Genomic DNA, 25,354 nt, shown 5'->3' with positions numbered 1-25,354 from the left:
GGAGGTGGGGATGGTTAATGGGTATGAAAAAAATAAAAAGAATGAATAAGACCTACTATTTAATAGTCCTCCAATATATTTATTTACCCAATAGGAAAAGAAATATATGTTCACATATAGATTTGTACACTAATGTTCATATAGCTTCATTTGCAATAGTCCCAAACTATAAGCAACCAAAACTTCTATCAACAGGTGAGTGGGTAAACAAATTGTGGTGTACCATGCATGGCATATAATGCATGGTATACAATGCAACACTACTCAACAACAAAGAAGAATGCACCATGGATACATTCAACAGCAAGGACAAATCTAATTATGCTTTATGAGTTAAAGAAGCTAATCTAAAAAGAGTACATACTGTATGATTTCATTCGTGTGAAACTATAAAATGCAAACAAATCTATATTGACAAAAATTAAATCACTTTCTTTGGGTATGGGAGGGTCAACTACGGGAGGGTCTGTGGTGAAGAATGAGAAAGGAAGGGATTATGAAAAGGCATGAGGAAATTTTGGGCAGTGAGCATATTTTACTGTTTTCATTGTGATGATTTCGTGGGTGTGTACATATGTCAAAATGTATCAAATTGTACATTTAAATATATGCAGTTAATTTTATATCAATATAGCTCAATAAAACATTATTTTAAAGATGTGGTTTCAACATCTTTTGAGTATTTAAGATGTTTTTCAAGTGGGAATGTTTACCTTGAGGTTGGAAAAGTGGGTCTGGAACTTGGGGGAGAAGCTGGGGGAAAATATTTTAGGAGTATACTGTCCCTCCCTCTCCCTCTGTCTCTGTCTGTCTCGCTCATTCTCTTTGCTTTATTCCTTCCTTCATCTCTCTACCATAGCAATTTGTTCTGGTAATACTATTTACGTAGAGTTGATAAAGGAAGGTGTGTGAAAGGCTGATTGCATTAAATACGTATAAAGAATGGTTATTGAGGAAAGAAATGTGGAAACATTTAGGGGATGTTGAAGAATAAGAGAAACCAGAAATAATCAGAAGAATGGTCAGCTCATAGGAAAATAATTAGTAGAAGGGAATGTCACAGAATCCAAGGAAGAAGAAAGTTTTAAAAATAGTGGATGATTATTAGTGTCACATGTTATGGGGTTTCATTTAACTTCTTTAATTAACTTAGCTATACAATCCAATTATTTAGAGCACTCCATCCCCACCCACCACTGTAGTTAACTGAGATGTTATAACATATAACTATGCATATGTGTTTAAGCCTATCCACGGAAGCAATTCCCTCTGCTAATAGGTTTATTCATTTGCAAAGATACCAAAGTACAAAGAAAAATAATTTAGGGTTTTAAAATAAGCTTTGATTGTGTGTGTGTGTGTGTGTGTGTGTGTGTGTATACATATATATATATATATATATATATATATATATATATCTTTTTTTTTTTTTTTTGGAGATGGAGTTTTGCTCTTGTTGCCCAGGCTGGAGTGCAATGGCATGATCTCATGATCTTGGTTTACTGCAACCTCCACCTCCTGGGTTCAAGCGATTCTCCTGCCTCAGCCTCCTGAGTAGCTGGGATTACAGGCATGCACCACCACGTCTGTCTAATTTTGTATTTTTAGTAGAGATGGAGTTTCTCCATGTTGGTCAGCCTGGTCTCAAACTCCCGACCTCAGGTGATCCACCCACCTCGGCCTCCCAAAGTACTGAGATTACAGGCATGAGTCACCCTGCCTGGCCTGATTGTTTGTATGTTTTTACACACAGATAGCAAATCACAGACTCTTCTAGAGGTATTTAGCAGAATCTTACCATGGATTCAAGTCAATATGCCTAGGTCAGCTTTGCTTTTCTAAAACCAAATTAATCTTAGCAAAACTTTTATGTTAAGTGCTGAGTTGCTTGCATCTAGCTTATGTCCTAAATATTAGATCAAGCAATTTTGTTGCGAGTATATCAGCATACCACCTCGGTTCCAGGGCTTTCTGACTTGTAAACTGTTTGTTTGCTTTTTCTTTCAACTACTTATATGTTTGTTTTATGGGGGAAAAACATTGGGCCACTCTGTTTGGCAAAAATATAGAGTCAGTCATCAAAAATTTTATAACAATTGGCTACCAATTAAAATGAAGTTGGTTACTGTTGCCAGGAATAATACAACAAACAAGAGGAAAATATCTAGATGATGAATTTCAAACTCTAAGAAGATTAATCAACATATTGATCTATCTAACTCATAGTATTTTGAAAGCACTTGTTGATTGCTGAAAGATGAGGATGGATGGACAGCAATGTGTTTTTGCTCAGTGCTGTCTATTTCTTTGACTGATGAGCTGTCTTCTCAGGGCTTAAGAACATCTCCAGTGGGTGGCTGAGATTATTGCAGAAAACCTTTGGCAGTTAGTAAAATTAGAATACAACTGGGAATATTTTTAGAGTGTGTGTGTGATCTGGGTATAATCTCACAAATTAACGGAACTTCAATTATTATAAACTGAAATTAAGTAATTAACATGTATACGCTGTGTTGGGGGACACTAAGGGAAAACAGATACTTGTCCTAGAAAAACATTTCTTAGAATAAATTTCCTGTGAGATAAGTGTGACTCGGGTTTAAATTTTGAAGCATAGTTTTTTTTTAATTGAAAAAAAAAAAGAGAAAGAGAACATCTCCAGTGAGATAAGAATAAACCAACCAACCACAGGAACTAAGCTAGTTAATGTCCTTGTTTCTGGTGGAGCAATATGTTGTTAAAAAAATAAAAACCTCAGCTGAGCACGGTGGCTCATGCCTGTAATCCCAGCACTTTTGGAGGCCGAGGCAGGTGGATCATGAGGTCAAGAGATCGAGAACATCCTGGCCAACATGGTGAAAGCTTGTCTCTACTAAAAATGCAAAAATTAGCTGGGCATGGTGGCACATGCCTGTAGTCCCAAGCTACTCAGGAGGCTGAGGCAGGAGAATCGCTTGAACCCAGGAGGCAGAGGTTGCAGTGAGCTGAGATCACGCCACTGCACTCCAGCCTGGGTGACAGAGCGAGACTCCATCTTAATACAATAAAATAAATAAATAAATAAAAAGCTCAAAACTAAACCTCCATTAAAGTAACATCCTTAGCAAATAGTATTCCTTTTACATGTAATCCTTCAGTTCACTCAACAAAGCAAACACTATTGGCTTGAAACCTTCATCTTCTGTTTTCATAACTCAGACTGCATGAAATTCTGACAGCCTTTAAAGAGGTGTAGTAATTCATCCCCTGCTGTTTGGCATAAAGTGGGTGAAAAATCAGAAATAATTTTTGTGGTGAAAAATAATGGAACAAGAACAGAAAAAAATAAATTATATAGAAGCATATATCACCTCTTTAAATGGGTGTCCTGGCTGCAGACCCTTTGAGATTCTTGCAGCCTTTCCTGCTGCCTGCCTGAGAAGGCCTAATGATCATTTCTAAGGACTGCTCAGTTTTTGGATTCATATATGGATGCAGCAAGGAGAAATTAGTTCATTATTTCATATAAGCACCAGGCACTTGTGGGAAGAGCCCAACAGGGTTAGAATTTCCACTTTCTTGAATTATTTACATTTCTTATGGTAACGAAGAAATGATTATTGAAATCTGAAGACTTCAGAAAAGATTTAACATTAAGGCTAATTAAAGTATTGATATGGACAGGAGGCAGGGAAATACCAGGTAGAAGAAGGTGGGGTCCCTGGAGAGGGCTTCATCCTCAGGTCTGGACCCATGGCCCTAAATGAGAACATGCATTCCTGTTTTCCTGCCCAAATGTTGCCTTTTCCAAAACGACCCTGGCCCACCATGGCCCCCATCCTCTACTCATGACAGGCCCAAGCTCCACTGGTAGAGGAGCAGAGTGGCATGGCAGAGAAGGAGAGAAGAGAAGCAGCATGTGAACATTGAGAGGAGTTCAGTTGGGGATGGTTGGGAGGCACTCACCCTGGCTCCTGTGCCTGCTCACCTGTGTGCTCCCCGTCCCGCAAGGGGAAGGGGAAGACTATCTTCCTACTCCATTCACTTTCCAGCTCCCCATCCTGCTGAGCGCCACTTCCATTGCTCAATAAAATCCTCTGCATACACCATCCTTTGATCCGTTCGTATGACCTGATTCTTCCTGGATGCCGGACAAGAATTTGGGATGCACTGGGTGTGGGAACCCAAAAAGGCTGTCACGATGACTCTTCACTGAGCTGTTTAGCACTTCAGCCATCTGTGGATGGGAAAGCTAAAAGAGAATTGTTTGTAACACATGCTTTCTGGGACTCCAGAGGTCGCAGGCAACTCCTAGATGCTGCTGTGGGCTGGCTGGTGGCCAAAGGCACTTACCCTGGCTCCTGCACCTGTTCACCTGTGTGCTCTCCTTTCCACAAGGAGTTTGAGAGTGGCAGCTGAGTAAACAAGCCACACCACTGTCGCAAGTCCCAGGATGGGGTCAAGGGACCTCTCCCATCTCAGCGTTTTATCCAAAGTATTTAAAAAGAAGTGGGTTGGATTTTATATCTAAGACTTAATAGTATTTAGGGGAGAATAAGAACCCCCCCAAATATAACTGACCAAACAAAACCCCAAACTCACACAAACGAAAACACTCTATATACCAAATACAGAATTCTATGTTAACTGGTTTTGTAAGATGTCAGAAAGACCTGTGTTCCAATTTCTGTTCTGATTCGATTGTATAACTTTGGACAGCTTGATAGTCTCTCAGAGCCTCTGCTCCTCACTAAAAGAGGAAGTATAATTCTTTACCAATAGAGATGTGGTGAGGAGTGAGAGAAGTGATCTCTGGGAGAGTGCCTGGACCACATGATTCATAAATGATTATTTAGGGCCCTCTCTTTTACCTTGAAGAATAGCCAAGGTTGACAGTTGAGGATGCAGACACATAATTTGTTTCAGTGTGTAAGCCAAGTCCCGTCTCCCCTTTGCTCCTTCTGCTCCTGTACTCCTCCTGTCCTGCGGTGTGAATGAGAGAACTTCTGTTTTTTGATGTACAGGTTTGGATAGAGGTAGCCAGGAGAGTGGCCAGTCTGTCTTCTTTCTTGCTGTCCTGTGTCCTTGGTCTTGTTTACAGAAGGCTGTAGCCTCAGTGCTCTGGCCAAGCCAGGCTCTAGCGTTGAGTCATCATGACTAAGATAATGTGTGGTGATTTGACAAGCTATGTGGGGTGCACAGAGCTGGTGTTTTCAAATTCTTTTGAACTGCTTTAGAGAGGGTACCATCCTTGCTTTAGGCAAACTTCCTCCCCATGACAGTCAGACTTCTCTAACCTTCTAGACGTCCTACACTCTGTCAGGGCAAGGAGTGTGGTCTGGATGTCTGATTCTAAGAGGAAGTGCTTCTGTTCTTGCTTTCAGTTCTGATTCTGTCTTTAAACTTCAGGTTTTCTTTTTCCAGGGAGATTTAAATTATGTTACAAGCTTGCTGTAGGCCAAATGCTTTATATCCATTAACCCACTTAATTCTTACAATGGCCCTGTGAGATCTCATTTTACAGATGAGAAAATTGAGACTTTAATAGCTATTAGGACTTGTGCAAAGCAACATAGTGACAGTACTATTGAAGCCCAGCTATGCTTTACTTGAAAGCTATTACATATTTTCTCTCTCAATTGTATTTACCCTCTTCTCCCTTAACGCCACAGCCCCCCAGGAGAGGTATCCTGGCCTGGGGCAAGTACTAATTTAAAGGGTTAATTTGCCCAGTAAATCCTGAAATGTGTTCTCTTTCTCTAATGGTTTCATCCCTAAGATGCCATTATAAAAACTTTGCCAGCTGGGAAAAGATGCAAAGGACTCCATAGCTTCAATGAGTACAGCATGTGCTCATAAAACTGGTGCTTTAAAAACAGCTACATTTTACTGAGAGAATTAAATAACCAAAAATCAAGGCTAAGTCTTGCAATTAAACAAATGGAGCTGCATTAATTATCTATGAACCCTATTTGATGAGGTCTTTGGTTCTAAGATTTTGAAGGAAGCAAGAAGAGTACATTATTCAGTGTTCTATGAGACAGATGATCCAGTCTTCTCAAGTTAGAAGGTCTTGTTGGGAAAAGTTATGATAACTGAATTACTTTATGGTTTTGCTGTTTAAAAAGCTCTTTTAAGCCTACAGAGCAGAACAAGCTGGCTCATCTCTGAGCACCTGGGCTAGATCAAAAGTGCATCAACTTTTTTGAAAGCAAAGCAAAAGCAAACATAAATGATATTTCCTCTAAAATCGAAAAATAAAAATTAATGGGGAATAGTCTGGAAGATGAGGTAAAAAGAAGGCCAATTGATTTTTTTTTTTTTTTTTTTGAAACAGAGTTTCGCTTTGTTACCCAGGCTGGAGTGCAATGGCAGGATCTCAGCTCACTGCAACCTCTGCCTCCTGGGTTCAAGCAATTCTTGTGCCTCGGGCTCCTGGGTAGCTGGGATTACAGGCGCCCACCATCACACCTGGCTGGTTTTTTTTATTTGCATTTTAGTACAGTTGGGGTTTCACCATGTTGGCCAGGTTGGTCTCGAACTCCTGAGCTCAGGCAATCTGCCTGTCTCGGCCTCCAACAAATACAAATCTAACAAAACATTTGGGGCTTAAGGAGGTTTTTTAACTTCAAGGAGTATTCAACATGGCATACTTTTTTTTTTTTTTTTTTACAACTGTTTATTTTTGTGAAAGTGAGAGTTATGCAATCCAAAACAATCCAAACCATGTATGAAAGTCCAAAGACGGAAGGGGAGAGAGTGCCTCACATTCTGCTCTGTAGAGGAGACAGTTGCGAGCTTTGTGGTGGCTGTCCTTCACCTCTCTCCCTGCCTGCGTCACACACGTGAGCACGTGTACAGCTTTACAGTGTGGTGTGTGTTGAGCTGTCCCTGGTCAGTATGGATAGACCCACATAGCTTGGAGCATGTGTTGAAGAGTGAAAATGTCACAGCCAGCGTACCGGCTTTGAGTCCCTGCCCTGCCATTGACGAGCAGGACACGACGGACAAGTGATCTCTGTGTCTGTTGCTTGTCTGCAAAGTGGGACGCTGGCCGTGCTGCCCTGTCGGGCTGCTGTGAGGGTGGAGTGAGTTAACACACACACAGCCTGTAGAAGGGTGGCTGGCTGCAGTTGTCTCTGGTGGCTGTGTCACGTTCCGGAGGGAATGTCGTTCTAAGTGACGCCTTGCTGAACACCCTGTGCATCCTTCTTGCAGGTGTCGAGTGATGCTCGCTCGATACTCTGAGTGTGGCCAACATGTGGGGCTCAGGTGGCTTACTGCTTGTCCTTCCAAAGGCCAACTGTGGTGACCGTGCTGAAGACGGATCATCCGTTTCAGGGTCTGGAGTCGGGGTCCCACACTGCTTGCCGTGAGGGGACGGGGGTGGTGCTGGCCTCTGAGCAGCCCTATGGGGCTGAGCGCTGGCCCAGGTGCTCTCACAGGGCGACCTCCTGACGCCCCTGCTCGCTGTGGCTCACGTTCCTAACCCCACCTTCAGGTTCTGGGGCAGGAAGCAGTTCCCGCACTTGGCTACTGGGAAGGAAGGTTGCGTGGGGGGCAGAGGCTTCCTGTGTGACCTGGAGCTGATCTTTCCCACCCCTGCAGGTGCATGGCATACTTCTGTTGCCTTAGAATGTATTTATTCTTTTAGATGTTTAAAACATTGAACAGACGAGAACATTGAGGCACAATGTGACAACACAAACTCCTCTAGTTGGCTAACTTTAGCTGTGGGTTTAATCTGCGACTTGATTCTGTAGCAGCTGCAGAACAAGCAACACAGGCTTTGGAGTCAGGTTCTATTTATATTTGTGGCCTTCAGAGATGCATTAGTAATTCTTAAAATGTATTGTACATACAAATAACATGAGGAGCTTGTTGAATGCAGATTCGAATTCAGGAGGTCCAGGGTGAACCCTCAGATTCTGAGAACAAGTTCTCAGATAATGCTGATGCTGGGGGGTCTAGGACCACACTTTGAGTATCAGAAAACTATCTAAACCTTAATTTTCTCATCTGTAAAATAGGGACAGTGATTACTACCTGGGAAGATTATTGGCAGCATTAAATGAGTCCATGAGGTGAAGGATCTGACATATAGGAGGATTGCCACAAATATAAATGTGCCTCCTCTTCCCTTTCACCTATTTTGTTCCTACTTAGCTCAACAGCTTGTTCAACTCTTTATGCAAGTTTTCTCTGCCCGTTTTCACTAGGGTCATTTCCATATTTGTGTGGCATAATCAGGTTCATGGCAGAAAGGCACGTACGATTCACTAAGAGCTCATCTTTGTCCTCTTTCCCGAAATCAGTGTCTTATGTTACCTCCAATGTTATATGGAAAATCTAAGCCAAATGTGAATGTTCAAAATCGAGTTGATGTGCAAGTTGCTCAAAATAGCTTTAAATCTTTACTTAACCATTAACAAAAAATTATTATTTGAGATCACAAAACAAAACCTAATTGTATTCTTAAAAGAAACACATTTATTTTTTTGTTTATTTATTTATTTATTTATTTATTATTTTTTGAGACAGTCTTGCTCTGTCGTCCAGGCTGGTGTACAGCGGCGCAGTCTCGGCTCACTGCAACCTTGCCTCTTGGGATCAGGTGATTCTCCTGCCTCAGCCTCCCGAGTTGCTGGGACTACAGGCACGTGCCACCAGGCCCAGTACAACACACACACACACAAAATACAATAACTTTTGTATTTTTAGTAAAGACGGGGTTTTGCCATGTTGGCCAAGCTGGTCTTGAACTCCTGGGCTCTAGTGATCTGCCTGCCTGGGCCTCCCCAAATGTTGGGATTACAGGCGTGAGTCACCATGCCCAGCCTAATTTTTGTATTATTAGTAGAGATGGGTTTTGTCTTGTTGGCCAGGCTGGTCTCGAACTCCTGGCCTCAAGTAATCTGCCTACCTTGGTCTCTCAATATGCTGGGATTACGGGCATGAGCCACCATGCCCAGCCAAGAAACACTTTTAAAATAAATGGTTTCAAAATGGTTAGAAATAAAAGAATGTGTAAAAGCATACCAGAAAATTCAAACATAAGCCAAATGAGGATTCTAATCTTAATATCGGACCTGTTAGAAGTCAATTCACAAACTGTTCCAGAAAGTAAATGAGAAAGAAACTCCTTCCTAGCCCATCCTCTGAGGCCAGTATTATCCTGATACCCAAGCCAAAGATACCACAAGAGAAGAAAACTACAGGTCAGTATCCATTAGGAATGTAGATGCAAACATCACCCTCAACAAAATACTAGCAAACAAAAGAGAATTCTACACTGTAATCAATAGGGATTTATCCCACGAATGCAAGATTGGCTTAACATTTGAAAATCAATTAATGTCATATACCACATTAATAGAAAAAAAGGACAAAAATCACATGATCATTTCAATAGATGCAGAAAGAGCATTCAATAAAATCCGGTACCTCTCAAGATAAAAATTCTACAGCTAGAAGGGAAATTCTTCCAGCTTGTCAAAGGGCATCTATGAAAGACCTACAGTTAATATTACATTTAATAGTGAAAGAGTGCTTACTTTCCCTCTAAGATCAGTAACAAAACAAAGATGTCCACTCTCATGACTTGTATTTAACTTTGTAGTAGAGGTTCTAGCCAAGGTTAATTAGGAAAAAAAAAAAAAAAAAAAAAAAAAAAAGAAAGAAATAAAAGACATCTGGACTGGAAAGGAAGAAGTAAAACTATTTCTAGTTTTACTTTGCAAAAGTAATGACATTGCAAATGTCATGATCATGTATTTAGAAAATCTAAAATAATCCACTAAAGACCTATTAGGACCAATAAATAATTTCAGCAACATTGCAGGATGCAAGATCAATATAACAAATCAATTGCATTTCTTTTTTTTTTTTTTTTTTTTTTGAGACGGAGTCTCGCTCTGTAGCCCAGGCTGGAGTGCAGTGGCGGGATCTCAGCTCACTGCAAGCTCCGCCTCCCGGGTTCACGCCATTCTCCTGCTTCAGCCTCCCGAGTAGCTGGGACTACAGGCGCCCGCCACCTCGCCCGGCTATTTTTTGTATTTCTTAGTAGAGACGGGGTTTCACCGTGTTAGCCAGGATGGTCTCGATCTCCTGACCTCGTGATCCGCCCATCTCGGCCTCCCAAAGTGCTGGGATTACAGGCTTGAGCCACCGCGCCCGGCCTGCATTTCAATACATTAGCAACAAACAATCTGAAAATGAAATTCAAAAACAATTTCTTTTATATAACATCAAAAAGGATAAAATACTTAGGAATAATTTTAACAAGAAGTGTAAGACTTGTTTACTAAAAACTGCAAAACATTGTTGAAAGAAATGAAAGGTGTAAATAAATGGAAAAACATTCTATGTTCATGGATTGGAAGACAATATATTAAAATATCAGTACTTCCCTAAGTTGATCTACGGATTCAATGCAACCTCTATCAAAATCCCCAAAATTGACAAGCTGATCTTTACATTCATGTGGAAATGCAAGGAACGTAGAATGGCCAAAACAGTCTTGAGAAGAATGATACAATTGGAGTACTCACACTTGCAATTTCAAAACTTACTATAAAGCTGTAGTAATTAAGACAGTACTGCCATAAAAATAGACATGAAGATCAATGAAACAGAATTTAGAATTGACTCTAACTTTTATGGTCGATTGACCTTTGAAAAAGAGGCCAAAAGGATTCAACGGGGGGAATTAATAGTTCTTCAACAAATGGTGTTGGGGAAACTGGATATCCACAGGCAAAAGATTTAGATGCTAAAAAAATAAAGCCAGTAAATGCTAAAGTAAAAAGTTGAGGAAAGTCCTTTATAACTTTGGAGTGGAGAATGACTTTTTATTACGACTAGAAACCTAGAAGCCATAAAAGATCGATAAATTCAATTACTTTTGAAAATACAAGCAAATCCCACCACAAGTAAGGCTTAGAGACAAATGATACTTGGGAAACATTGTTGCAAGTCATATCAGAAAGGATTAATTTTCCTGAATATATAAAGAGCTCCTGAAAATGTCACTTCTAATGAACACTTAATACAAGTTTACTTGTACCCATGTGAAATGGCATAGGAACAAAAGATTGAAAATAAATTATCAAATTGAAATTGTTTTGGCAGCTACAAAAAAGAATGTCAAAACTCTACATGGATATGGAAATGTCACTAAGATACATTGTTAATTGAGAAAAGAAAGAGTGCATAAATAACATTTGTCGGCAGGGCGCCGAGGCTCACGCCTGTAATCCCAGCAATGTGGGAGGCCGAGGCGGGCGGATCACAAGGTCAGGAGATCGAGACCATCCTGGCTCACACGGTGAAATCCTGTCTCTACTAAAAATACAAAAAGTTAGCCGGATGTGTTGGCAGGCGCCTGTAGTCCCAGCTACTCGGGAGACTGAGGCAGGAGAATAGCGTGAACCCGGGAGGTGGAGCTTGCAGTGAGCTGAGATCGCGCCACTGTGAGCCGAGATCGCGCCACTGCACTCCAGCCTCGGGGACAGAGGACTACTCCGTCTCAAAAAAAAAAAAAAAAAAAAAAAAAAAAAAATTGTCTATTTGTATAAAATGGGAGAAGACTAAGACTATATATTTGCTTTTTATGCAGAAGGATACATAGGAAATTAATAATAGGGGCTTACCTGCAATGGTGAGGACTGTATGGTACAAGTGGATAGATGGGAAATGGGGTAGAAGAAGGAGAATTTATTATTTATTATTTTTTGAGATGAAAGTGTTATGTATTTAAATATTACATCGATTTTTTAAAAAGGGCTCCAAACTACTTTGTATTCTACTTTGAAATTTTTCAGACTTAAACAAATAGGGCTTTTTCAGTCAAGCAGCAGGGCTCATGGCTGCCCCGGCATCTCCACTCCCTGACTTCATCTCTGCTGGCTTTTGCGTCCTCACTCTCAGGCAACCCCCATCCCACCTCGACCTGCTTTTCTGGTCTGACTCCTTCTGTTCCTCCTCGCTCTTCAAAAGTGTATGCTGTGGCACCAACCCTACTAAAAACCTGTTCCCCCCCCACCACACACACACGCACACGCACACGCACGCACACACGCGCGCACACGGGCACAGGCGCACGCACCCACAGGCACGCGCACGCGCACACGCGCACGCGGGCACAGGCGCACGCACCCACAGGCACGCGCACGCGCACACGGGCACAGGTGCACGCACCCACAGGCACGCGCACGCACACACGCGCACGCACCCACAGGCACGCGCACGCACACGCGCGCGCACGGCACAGGCATTCCTCTCACTCCCTTCCACTATGCCAAGCTCTTTTGTGCTTTTGAGTCTTTGCTCACACAGAAAAGAAAGTCAGTGTGGAAGATCTCAAAGGTCAGTGTATCAACAACACATTTCTTAAAGAAAAGTTTTTGTTTTTCCCTTCGTGATAACTCAACCTTGCCCAAAGGCCTAGCTGTCATTTCTAGCAAGCCCCAGCTAGATGGCCCTGGTACTTTCTCCCACTCTCTTTTTCTTCTGGGTTAGTATCCTAGGGCTGCCATGGCAAGTACTACAAAATGAGCGGCTTAAAACAATAGAAATCTACTTTTTCATAGTCTAGAAGTCTGAGATCCAGGTCCCAACAAGTTTGGTTCCTTCTGGAGGCTCTGAGGGAGAAACTGTTCCGTGTTTGGGATGGCAATAGTAGCTTAAAATGGTGACCTCTGTAGACATCCTTGAAGCTAGTGATGGCCATGTGTCCCAGTTCTGGCAATGAAAAAAATACAGACAGAAGTTTGCTGAGTGCAAGATCTAGGAAATCTGTTATTTTCCTAAAAACAAGGGATAGGCTCAACTAACTTGTAAGTTTGCCCTTCACTCTTCCTACTCCCTCTTGATTGCACTGTGGATGTGATGTTTGCAAATATAGCAGTTATCTTGTGGACATGTTGCAGAGAACAGCAAGCCAGGGGTGGCTGAACAAAGATGGGTAGAAGAAGCCTCGCTCTTTGATGGGTTAAAGGAGCTACAATGCCAACCCTGGCAGTCCACGACTGACTTGGTTTGTCCTTTTTTTTTGAGACAGAGTCTCGCTCTGTCTCCTAGGCATGATCTTGGCTCACCGCAACATTTGCCTTCCAGGTTCAAGTGATTCTCCCGCCTCAGCTGAGGTTACAGGCGGGCGCCACCGTGCCCAGCTAATTTTTGTATCTTTAGTACAGACAGGGTTTCACCATGTTGGCCAGGTTGGTCTCGAACTCGTGACCTCAGGTGATCCACCCGCCTCGGCCTCCCAAAGTGCTGGGATTACAGGTGTGAGCCACTGCGTCTGGCCTCTTTTTTTTTTTTTTTAATTGAGATGGAGTCTCACTCTGTCGCCCAGGCTGGAGTACAGTGGTGCCATCTTGGCTCACTACCACCTCCGCCTCCCAGGTTAAACCAATTCTCCTGTCTCAGCCTCCCAAGTAGCTGGGATTATAGGCGCCCATCACTATGCCTGGATACCTTTTTTTTTTTTTTTTTTTTTTTTTGTATTTTTAGTAGAGACAGGGTTTCGCCATATTGGCCAGGCTGGTCTCGACCTCAGGTGATCCGCCTGCCTCTGCCTCCCAAAGTGCTGGGATTACAGGCCTGAGGCACCGTGCCTGGCCTGAAGAATCTTTTCAGATGCAACAGGGAGAGGTAAGGTTATATCAGAATGTTTTCAACTGTAAGTATTCAAGGTAGTTGGAAACAGTAAAGAAATGTATTACCTCATATAACAAGAAGTCCCAAGATAGAGTGGCTCCCCAGTCAGTTAATTCATTGACTCGAAGATGTTATCAAAGGCCCAGTTGTTTTTTTCATCTTCCTCTCTGCGATTTTCAGCATGTTGACTTGATCTCTCTCTCTTTTTTTTTTCTGTTGCTTCTCTTGTGATTGAAAGAAGCTACTGCAGATCCAGGCCTCAGTGAGATATGACAGTATCCAGTGGAAACAGAGTGAACACCATTTTTCTTTTTCTTTTTCTTTTTTTTTTTTTGCCAGTAACTAAAACCTTTCACAGAAGCCATGTAGCACACTTCATGTCTTTTTGTCCTAATCCAAGCATTGGCAAGAAGAATTAATTCATTTGTTCGCTCTTCACATATTTATTGAATGTCTATTATGTGTCACTGGAGTTAGGAAGCCTCAGATGGCAAAACAGGGAAAAATCATACAGCTTATATTCTAGTGGAAAGAGGTTAAAAAAAGAACCAAATGAGTAAAGTGGTGATAAATGTTATTGGGACACACTGGGGCCTATTGTGGGGAGGGGAGGGGAGGGGAGGGGGGGAAGGGATAGCATTAGGAGATATACCTAATGTAAATGATGAGTTAATAGGTGCAGCACACCAACACGGCACATGTATACATATGTAACAAACCTGCACGTTGTGCACATGTACCCTAGAACTTAAAGTCTAATAAAAAAAAAAAAGTGCAATGGGAAAGGGAGATAAGTCATCCTGGTTAGGGAGCAGTAGGGAAGGGATCAGATAATTGGGTTTGACCAGTGAGAAAACATCCGCTGGGGCTGGAACTGAGGCTAAAGATCACCACACCTGAAGCAGATGGTCCCTTGGAAAAGGAAAATGAATACAACAAATGAGGTTCTCTTAGGAAGAAGGAAGTGAGAGACAGTTGTTAAACAGGCAATTACCGGTAAGGGCACGCTATGGAAGTTGTGGGGCACAGTGCAGAATGAAAATGCGGAGTTCTTATTCAAAAAGTAGGAAAAAGTATCACTAAAGGAGACAAATGTAACTGTCTTTTTACTTTCTTTCACAGTCTTTTTGTTGACCTGTTATGGTGGTTTTAATTTGCTATTTAATATCTTTATAGGTAAAGAAAAATGGAAAATTTCAATTATTAGCTTGAATTTTATTATTCATTTTGATATTGTGCAATGCCTGTTTTAAATGCAAACATAAGAGCTTTTAACTAATGTGTGGAATCACGAAACTATAGTTCCTATTTTTGTGGCTCCTACATGCATACACATTTTATTCTTACCAGAACAGTGGAAATGACCCACAAAACAAACTCAATTGTCTTATTTCATTGCCTTTTTAAAAAATTTTATTTTTGAGACGGAATCTGGCTCTGTTGCCCAGGCTGGAGTGCAGTAGCACAATCTGGCTTTGGCTCACTGTAGCCTCCATCTCCCGGGTTGAAGCGATTCTCCAGCCTCAGCCTCCTGAGCAACTAAGATTACAGGTGCACACCACCACACCCGGCTAATTTTTGTATTTTTATAGAGACGAAGTTTCACCATGTTGACCAGGCTGGTCTCAAACTCCTAACTTTAAGTAATCTGCCCACCTTGGCCTCTCAAACAGCTGGGATTACAGGCATGAGCCACCACGCCTGGCCTTATTTCATTTCTTAATAGGTGCACGTTCTACCCATAGTTTCTACTTGTTATTTATTGATAAGTAAGGAAGTTACAGAGAGGAAAAGAAATTATGGGCTGTCCTATCTTTCCCTTTCTTTCTATGTTGTTCATTTCCAGCGTAAGTGGTTGGCTAATATAGGAAAGTACATGAATAAGAAAGGAAATGGTAGGATTTCTTGATTGTTTGTGTTTCTTAGAATGTCATTGTCTTCTTTCTGCATTTAGAGCAGGATTTGGTTTGAACATAGAGTTTGGGGGTTTCAGTGCTCCCGTTAATCATAGATGTAACACACCTTGTACTGCCTGTGAATCTCCATAAGCTCTTATACGCCGTGGGTCCAGTTGAATACTGTGCTCATGGGGCATTGCTTTTCCCCAATTTTAGATTTCTGAGCAAAATAAATGCCGCATTTTTAAAGCTGTGAAATTTTGTGGTGGTTTGTTATGTAGTGATAGTAACTGGCATATATACCAAAATAGGTCTGTACCTTTGAAAATGTAATCTCCTCAGTCATGACTCTCAACAAGGAAAGTGATACCTTAGAATCAACTGGTTCACATTTTCAAAATATAGAAAAATTCCATGACAATATATTTTATGATAACACGAATTTGGATATAACAAAATTGACTTCTGTCTTCCACCCCACCTTGTTCTCAAAATCCCCATCATATTTAACTTGGAGAAGAAAACTGCCACCTGGAGTGCCAAACTGCCACGGGGACCTAGACAGATTCCGATTGTGCCGCTGTAGCCCTGGAATTACCAGTTGGATTGCTGGTTAGACTCACTCTGTTAATTTATTTAATCTTGGATCAAGGTAATACTAAATTTTATGTTATTGAATATTTTGTACCCAACTTATTATGTTACAGTGGGGTTTTATGCATGGCTGACTGGATCAGTCCTTCCAAATTCATTTCCTCTTTCTAGATCCACAGGTAAACTATATTTCCCAGGGCCTTTGAGTCAATGTGGGGCAGTATGACTAATTCTTGCCGATAGAATGTGAGCAGGAATGAGATGACATTTCCAGCTGGGACAGTTAGGAATGAATGTGCCTTCTCATTTTTTCCTCCCCTTGTTAACTGGATGGCACATTGTTGAAAATGGTGGATGCCCAGCATGGAAGAAGACTGAACCATCACTTAGAGGAGAGCTGCTTACCCCTCCCTGGGTTGTGGCATGAACAATAAATACACTTTTAAGATACTGAAATTTGGGAGTTTTAATTTTTACTCTAGCATAGCCCAGCCTATATAAGGAATTTAAAGGGGATTGCTGCTATAACCCTAAAATATGTGTGATTGGCTTAATAGTTGAATATAGGAGAATAAGGAAACTGATATTCTGGGCTGCAGAGATGGCAGATCTATGGTATAGACTGGTAAAGTATTTGGTAAAACTGCTTCCTGTGATATCTTGGGAGGTAGGCCATGGCCCTACTGAGCCAGCAGTTCTGGGGGAAATGATTATAAACAGCCAAAATGTTACTGCATGTTGGTTTCTATTTGCTGCATTTTGGGAAAGTATTACAAGAAAGAGATTAGGTTAGAAGATAATTGGCTGGTGTAACCAGAAATAAAAGAAATAAAGAGACTCTAAAAATTTGAGGCATTGAAAGGTTGGAAAAATCCAACGGCTTCTAGACTCCCAAATATAGGTAATAAGACTGAGACAAAGTCCTTGAATGACAGGCAAAGATTAGGTTAAGAACATGGCCATTCCATTCAAGGTTGATAGCCTCAAGGTAACCTGTTTTTATTTATTTCAGAGAAAGAGATATTGTGAGTGAAGGAGAAAAAAGAAAGGAAGGTTTGAGAAAGAACTTTGGGTTCTTATTAACGTAAGGCATGAGTTTATTGCAAACATACCATTTTTTGAGAAAATTATATTGCCACAGAATTCAACCTTTGAATGTTTCAGACTTAAAACAACCCTTAGGCTCCTAAAGGGCCACATGCAGGAGAAGTAGGCTATAAAATTTGTCCAGTCCCCAAGAAGGACAGGACATACACCTTCAGATGCGGGGAACAAGGAGAATAGGTTAGCTGGGTGTAGAGGTGCACGCCTGTGGTCCCAGCTACTCAGGAGTGTGAGGTGGGAGGATTGCTTGAGCCTAGGAGGTCAAGGCTGCAGGGAGCCATGTTCATGCCGCTGCACTCCAGCCTGGGTGACACAGGGAGAGACTCTGTCTCAAACAACAACAATAGCAACAGCAATAACAACAACCAACCAGGAGAATAGAAAAGAGAGAATCTCTCACAGCGCTGATCCGGGGACCAGAGAAAATGAGGAAATTCTTCCCAGGGAGCAAAAAAGGGACTTAATGGAATTTCTTCCACAGGGCAGATACGTGTCTACCCAGAGGATTCCACAATTCCTATGAGCTAGTGATTGTTGTCTGTCTTTCATTCTTTCCTTTTTCAAATGGAGTTTTAAAAGTTGGCAAAAATTTTATACACTGTGGAATGGCTAAATCAAGCTAATTAGCATATGCATTACCTCACGTACTTTTATTTTTTGGTAATGAGAACACTGAACATCTACTCTCAGCAATTTTCAAGTGCATAACACATTGCTATTAACTGTAGTTCCCCATGTTGTGTAATAGAGCTCTTGAACTTTTTCATCCTGACTGTAATGTTGTAGCCTTTCGCCAATATCTCCCCAATCCCTTTTTTCTCAGCTTCTAGTAATCTCCATTGACTTTCTGCTTCAGAGTTTGACTTTTATGTATGTATGTATTTATTTTTATACAGTTTTATAAAACAGTTTTAAAATTAACCTTGTAATGTTGTTCTCCTTATTTTGTTTTAACCTTGTAATGTTGTTCTCCTTATTTTGTTTTTAATATTTAATATTTATGGGTACATAGTATATATTTATGGGATATGTGAGCTATTTGGATACAGGCATACAATGTGTAATGATTGTTAGGGTAAATGGGATATCTATCACGTCAAGCATTTATCCTTTGTATTACGTATAATTCAATTACACTCTTTTTTTCTTTTTCTTGAGACAAGGTCTCACTTTGTCACCCAGTGTGGAGTGCAGTGGCATGATCTTGGCTCACTGCAACCTCCACTTCCGGGGTTCATGCGATTCTTCCACTTTAGCCTCCCAAGTAGCTGAGCCTACAGGTGTGTGACACCATGCCCAGTTAATCTTTTATTTTTTAGTAGAGACAGGTTTTCACCATGTTGGTCAGGCTGGTCTCGAACTCCTGACTTCAAGTGATCTACTCGCTTTGGGCTCCCAAAGTGCTGGGATTACAGGCACGAGCCACCGTGACTGGCCTCAATTATACTATTTTAGTTATTTAAAAATGTACAATTAAATTATTGACTGTCACAACCTTATGCTTTCGAATGCTAGATCTTATTCATTCTTTCTATTTTTTTTCTGTACTACCTGTTAAATATCCCCCCATCCCCCGCCTCCCCCACTACCCTTTCCAGTCTCTGGTAACCTTCATTCTATTCTCAATCTCCATGGATTCAATTGTTTTGATTTTTAGCTCCCACAAATGAGTGAAAACATACAAAGTTTGTCTTTCTGTGCATGGTTTATTTCACTTAATATAATGACCTCCACAGCTCTATTCACAAATGACAGGATCTCATTCTTTTTTTATGGCTGAATAGTACTCCACTGTGTATATGTAGCACATTTTCTTTATCCATTCACCTATTAATGGATACAGGTTGTTTCCAAATCTTGATTGTTGTGAATCGTGCTACAATAAACATGGGAGTGCAGATATCTCTTTGATATACTGATTTCCTTTCTTTTGAGTATATACCCAGCAGTGGAATTCCTGGATCATATGGTAGTTCTATTTTTAGCTTTTTGAGGAACCTCCAAACTATTCTCCGTAGTGGTTGTACTAATTTACCTTCCCATCAACAGCGTGCAAGGATCCCCTTTTCTTCACGTTCTTGCTAGTATTTGTTATTGCCTGACTTTTGGATAAAAGCCATTTTAACTGAGGTGAGATGATATCTCATTGCGATTAAAAAAAAAAATAGAGACGGGGTCTTGCCATGTTGTCCAGGTTTGTCACAAACTCCTGGGTTCAAGCAATCCACCTGCCTCGGCCTCCTAATCTCATCTGGGATTACAGACTTGAACCACTGTGCTGGCCCATTGCAGTTTTGATCTGAATTTCTCTGATAATCAATTATGCTGAACACCTTTTCATATACTTATTTGCCGTTTATATGTATTCTTCTGAGAAATGTTTCCTCAAATATTTTGCCCATTTTAAATTGGATTATTAGATTTTTTTCTTATAGAGTTGTTTGAGCTCCTTATATATTCTGGTTATTAATCCTTGTCAGATGGTTAGTTTGCAAATATTTTCTCCCCCTGTACATTGTTTCTTCACTCTACTGATTATTTTCTTTGCTGTGCAGAAACCTTTTAACTTGATGTAACCCTATTTGTCCATTTTTGCTTTGATTGCCTGTGCTGGTAGGATATTACTCAAGAAATTATTTGCCCACTACAATGTCCTGGAGAGTTTCTCTAATGTTTTCTTATAGAGGTTTCATAGTTTGAAGTCTTAGAATGAAGTCTTTAATCCATTTTGATTTGATTTTGTTTTGTTTGTTTTGAGACAGTCTCATTCTGTCACCCAGGCTGGAGTGCAGTGGTGTGTTCTTGGCTTACTGCAACCTCCAAGTGATTCAGGTGCCTCAGCCTCTCAAGTAGCTGAGATTATAGGCACTTGCCACCATGCCTCCCTAATTTCTGTATTTTTAGTGTGGACAGGGTTTTGCCATGTTGGTCAGGCTGGTCTTGAACTCCTGATCTCAAGTGATCCACCCACCTTGGCCTTGCAAAGTGCTAGGATTATAGGTGTGAGCCACTATGCCTAGCTGATTTTATTTTATTTTTTAAATAGCAAGTGATAGGAGTCTGGTCTAGGTGTGAGGTAATATCCCATTCTCCTGCATACGGATACCCAGTTTTCCTGGCAACATTTATTGAAGAGACTATCCTTTTCCCAGTGTATGTTCTTGGCACCTTTGTTGAAAATGAGTTCACTGTAGATGTATGAATTTGTTTCTGGGTTCTCTATTGTGTTCTATTGGTTTGTGTATCTATTTTTATGCCAGTACCATACTGTTTTGGTTGCTATAGCTCTGTAGTCTAATTTGAAGTAAGGTAATGTGATTCCTCCAGTTTTGTTAGTTTTGCTCAGGGTGACTTTGGCTCTTCTGGGTCATTTGTGGTTCCATATAAATTTTAGGATTTTTTCTTTTTATTTCTGTGAAGAATGCCATTGGTATTTTGATAGGAATTGTATTGAATCTGTTGATTACTTTGGGTAGTATGTATGAACATTTTAAAGATATTGATTCTTCCAATCCATTAACGTGGAATATCCTTCCATTATTTTGTGTCCTATTCAATTTTTTTCATCAATGTTTTATAGATTTCATTGTAGAGATCTTTCACTTCTTTGGTTAATGTCCAAGTATTTAATTTTATTTGTAGCTATAGTAAATGGGGTTGTTTTCTTGATTTCCTTTTCAGACTGTTTGCTGTTGGCATATAGAAATGCTAATAATTTCCGTATGTTGATTTTGTATCCTACAACTTTACTGAATTTGTTTATCAGTTCTAATAGTTTTTTGGTGAATGACTTCTTAACAATTCCACATATAAGTGAGATTGTGTAGTATTTGTTTTTCTGTGCCATGTTTATTTCACTTAAGTGAAATAATTTCACTTAATTTAAGTGACATAAACATAATGTGTTAAGTAAAATAAACATAATGAAGTGTCTTCATGATGTTAGGTTCATTCACATTGTCACAAATGACTGGATTTTCTTTAAGGCTAAGTAAATATACACTATTTCATTGTGTACATATATCTTATTTTCTTTATCCATTCATTCATTGATGAACGCTTACGTTGATTTTATATTTGGCTATTGTGAGTAATGCTGCAAAGAATATGGGAGTTTAGACACCTTTCATGATTTCATATCCTTTGGCTATATGCCCAATAGTGGGATTGCTGGATCATGTGGTAGTTCTATTTTTAATTTTTTGAGGGATCACTATGCTTTTTTCCATAGTGGCTATACTAATTTACATTCCCAGCAATAGTGTGCAAGCATTCATTTTTCTTTTCCTTTTTTTTTTTTTTGAGATGGTGTCTTGCTCTGACACCCAGGCTGGAGTGCAGTGGCACGATCTCGGCTCACTGCAAGCTCCGCCTCCCAGGTTCACGCCATTCTCCTGCCTCAGCCTCCCGAGTAGCTGGGACTGCAGGCACCCACCACCACGCCCAGCTAATTTTTTGTATTTTGTTTTTTTTAGTAGAGACGAGGTTTCACCATGCTAGCCAGGATGGTCTCAATCTCCTGACCCTGTGATCCACCCGCCTCAGCCTCCCAAAGTTCATTTTTATATTCTTGTCGACATTTGTTCTCTTTTGTCTTTTTGGTAACAACCATCTTAACAGGTGTGAGGTAATATCCCATTGTGGTTTTAATTTGCATTTCTGTGATGATTAATGATATTGAGCATTTTTTTTTCAAATACTTTTTGGCCATTTGCATGTCTTCTTTTGGGAAATATCTATTTGTATCCTTTGTCCATTTTAAAATTGATTTATTTTCTTGCTATTGAGCTGTTTGAGTTCCTTGTAAGTTTTGGATAGTAACCCCCTTATTAGATGTATAATTTGCAATTTTTTCCCCACTCTATACAGTGTATCTTTACTCTGTTGATTGTTTCCTTTGTTGCATAGAAGGTTTCTAGTTTGATGAAATTTCATTAAATGGAATTTTAAAAATGTTCTTCTTTTAAGATAGTTTTATATTTATAGAAGAGTTGTAAAGATGGTACAGACAAGATGTATTTCTTTTGTATAGCTTTTCCTAGTAATTAACATTTTACATAACCATGGTGTATTTATCAAGACTAAGGAATTAATACTGATACAACACTATTAACTAAACTATAGACTTTATTCAGCTCTCATCAGGTTTTCACTGCTGTCTTTTTTTTTTTTGGTGTCAGGATCCAATCCAGGATGGCATGTTGCAATTTAGTCAACATGTCTCCTTAGTGTATTTCAATCTGTGTCAATTTCTTGGTCTTTCCTTGTTTTTTTTATGCCTTTGATTATTGAAGATTAAAAGTTAAATTTTAGTACAATGTTCCTCAATCTGGATTTGTCTGATGTTTTCTCATGATTATCCTGGAATTATAGAGTTTCAGAAAGAATAACACAGAGGTGAAGAGCCCTTCTCTTAACATCATATCAGAAGGTACACGATGGGTGATTTTATTGCAGTTATCCTGTCCCTACACCACCATTATAGATTGGGTGTGGTGAGAGAGACGATAGTTTGTGTTTTTAGATTTTAATTTGTGAGATCATGAGGATATTCCTCCAGATTTGATGGAAAAGATAGCATATCACTGGATGCTGGATCTTGAGCTGGACGCAATGACTGGATGTCACTTTAGAATGTTTCTCTTGAGGAGGGAGTGAGAATGTTCTATATATGAATGGAAGTGTGAAACAGCTCTGGTTACTAGAAGGGCAGACCATGGCAGAAATGGACTAGGTTTTCACCAAATATATTTCCTCTTCTTGGACACACAGTGAAATAATGTTTCTTAGCTTTCTTGTATCTGTGTGGGGCCATAAGAATAGTTCTTTTCAATAGAATGTGACTTGGAATGATTTGTCACTTCTGGTTGCAGATTGTTAAGAGGGAGTGCCTTCTGTGCACTCTCCCCCTCATCTCTCAACTGCCAAGTAGATGCTGGGGGCTTCCTTGAAACTATGAGTTGCAAGTGGTAGAGCCAGAGACTGCAAAGAGGCCTGTACTTTGAGGACAACTTGGAGAACAGTCCAAGCCTATGCTATGAGAAAGAAGTAAGCCTTTATTGTGTTAAGACACTGAGATTTGAGGTTTATTTATTTTAACAGCATAGCTCAACCTGTCCTGACTAATACAATATACACACCCATCCTGCAGTATGATATGCCCTAGGTGGTATGTGAACATATGTATTTTAAAAATCTAATCACATGATTCTGCTTCTTCTCTTTCATCCCTTATTCCCATCAACCCTCTTATTTCTACACATTGGTTCAGTTTAAGAACCATAAGAAATCAGATCTATTTCAAAGGTCAACTTAGAAGGAAAATGTTTCAATTGAGAGGAAGATGTTAGCTGAGAATGAAAGGCTGTTTTAGATGGCAAGTTCAAAGAAAGGAGACTACTATGAAAAGGTAAAACATCCGCCCTCCCTGCCTTCTCTCCTTCTTTCCTCCCTCCCTGCCTCCCTCCCTTCCTTCCTTCCTTCCTTCCTTCCTTCCTTCCTTCCTTCCTTCCTTCCTTCCTTCCTTCCTTCCTTCCTTCCTTCCTTCCTTCCCTCCTTCCTTTCCTCCCTTCCTTCTTTCCTTCTTCTTACTTTGGATTTAATTTTCTCTTCTTTTTCTTGTTTCCTAACTTGGAAGCTTAGATTGTGGATTTTAGGTCTTTCTTCTTTTCTAATATATGCATTCAATGCTATAGATTTCCCTCTAAGCACTGTTTTCACTACATCTCACAAATTTTGATATGTTATATCTTTATTTAGTTTAAAATATTTTTAAAATTCTCTTGAGATATCTTCTGTCACCCATATATTAGTTGGAATTGTATTGTTTAGTCTTCAAGTAACTTGGGATTCTCCAGCTATCTTTTTGTTATTGATTTCTAGTTTATTCCATTGTGGTCTAAGAGAAGACATTGTATGATTTCTTTTCTTTTAAATGTGTTAAAATATTTTTTGTGGCTCAGAATGGGATCTATTTTGGTCAATGTCCCATGTGAGCTTGAGAAGAATGTGTAATCCACTGTTGTTGGTTGAACTAGTCTATAGAAGTTAATTATATCCAGTTGATTGATAGGGCTGGATACCCATAAGTATGTAGTTGAACTACATACCCATACCCAGGACACACAGGGTTATGTCCTGATAAACCCATCCTAGGTTGTAAATATCGTGAGTGAAAAATGCGTTTAATATACCTAACCTACCAAAGTCTTCAACTATAATAGTGGATTCACCTATTTTTCCTTGCAGTTCTATCAGTTTTTTCCTACACATATGTTGATGTTCTAATTTGTGAACAAATTAAGGATTGTTAAGACTTCTTGGAGAATTGACCCCCTTCTCATTATGTAATATCCCTTTTAATCCCTGATAACTTTCCTTGGCTCTGAAGTCTGCTCTGTCTGAAATTAATACAGCTATTGCCACTTTGTTTTGATTAGTGTTAACATGGTATTTCTTTCTCTATTACGTTACTTTTAATCTGTACGTATCTTTATATTTAAAGGGAGTTTCATGTAGGCAACATATAGCTGGGTCTTGTTTTTTGATCCACTTTAACAATCTCTTTTTAAAAATTGTTGTATACAGACCATTGATGTTTAAGGTGATTATTGATATCATTGGATTAATATCTACCACATTCGTGACTGTTTTCTACTTGTCACATATGTTCTCTCTTCCTATATTGTCTTCCACACTTTTTTTTGCCTTTGTGGTTTTAGTTGAGCATTTTATAAGATTCATTTGTTTCTCCTTTTTTAGCATATCAATTATAGTTCTTTTTACACTTTTAAAAGTGGTTGCCCTAGAGTTTGCAATATACATTTACAATTAATCCAAGTCTGCTTTTAAATAACATGATACTGCTTCATGCATAGTGCAAATACCTTATAGCAATAAAATATTTCTCATTCTTTCCTCCTATCCCTTGTATCATTGCTGTCATTCATTCACTTATACATACATACACACTTATATATTCCTTGACTTATGACAGGGTTATGTCCTGATAAACCCATCCTAGGTTGTACATATCGTGAGTAAAAAATGCATTTAATATACCTAACCTACCAAACATCACAGTTTAGCCTAGCCTAAGTGGTTTTCTTTAGGAAACA

The 25,354-nt window shown here is 39.8% G+C and overlaps 1 long non-coding RNA gene across 1 annotated transcript; it reads left to right on the top strand.

The window, feature by feature from the left end:
- Positions 1 to 13,492: 13,492 nt before the first annotated feature.
- Positions 13,493 to 16,590, top strand: LOC112636975. Its single transcript, XR_003122361.1, has 4 exons — positions 13,493 to 13,663; positions 16,060 to 16,191; positions 16,305 to 16,312; positions 16,496 to 16,590. It is a non-coding gene; the product is annotated as an uncharacterized LOC112636975 (long non-coding RNA).
- Positions 16,591 to 25,354: the final 8,764 nt, after the last annotated feature.

The sequence above is a fragment of the Theropithecus gelada genome, chromosome 13, assembly GCF_003255815.1.
Source record: "Theropithecus gelada isolate Dixy chromosome 13, Tgel_1.0, whole genome shotgun sequence".
Classification (NCBI taxonomy): Eukaryota; Metazoa; Chordata; class Mammalia; order Primates; family Cercopithecidae; genus Theropithecus; species Theropithecus gelada.
This window is presented reverse-complemented; position numbering and strand designations above follow the sequence as displayed.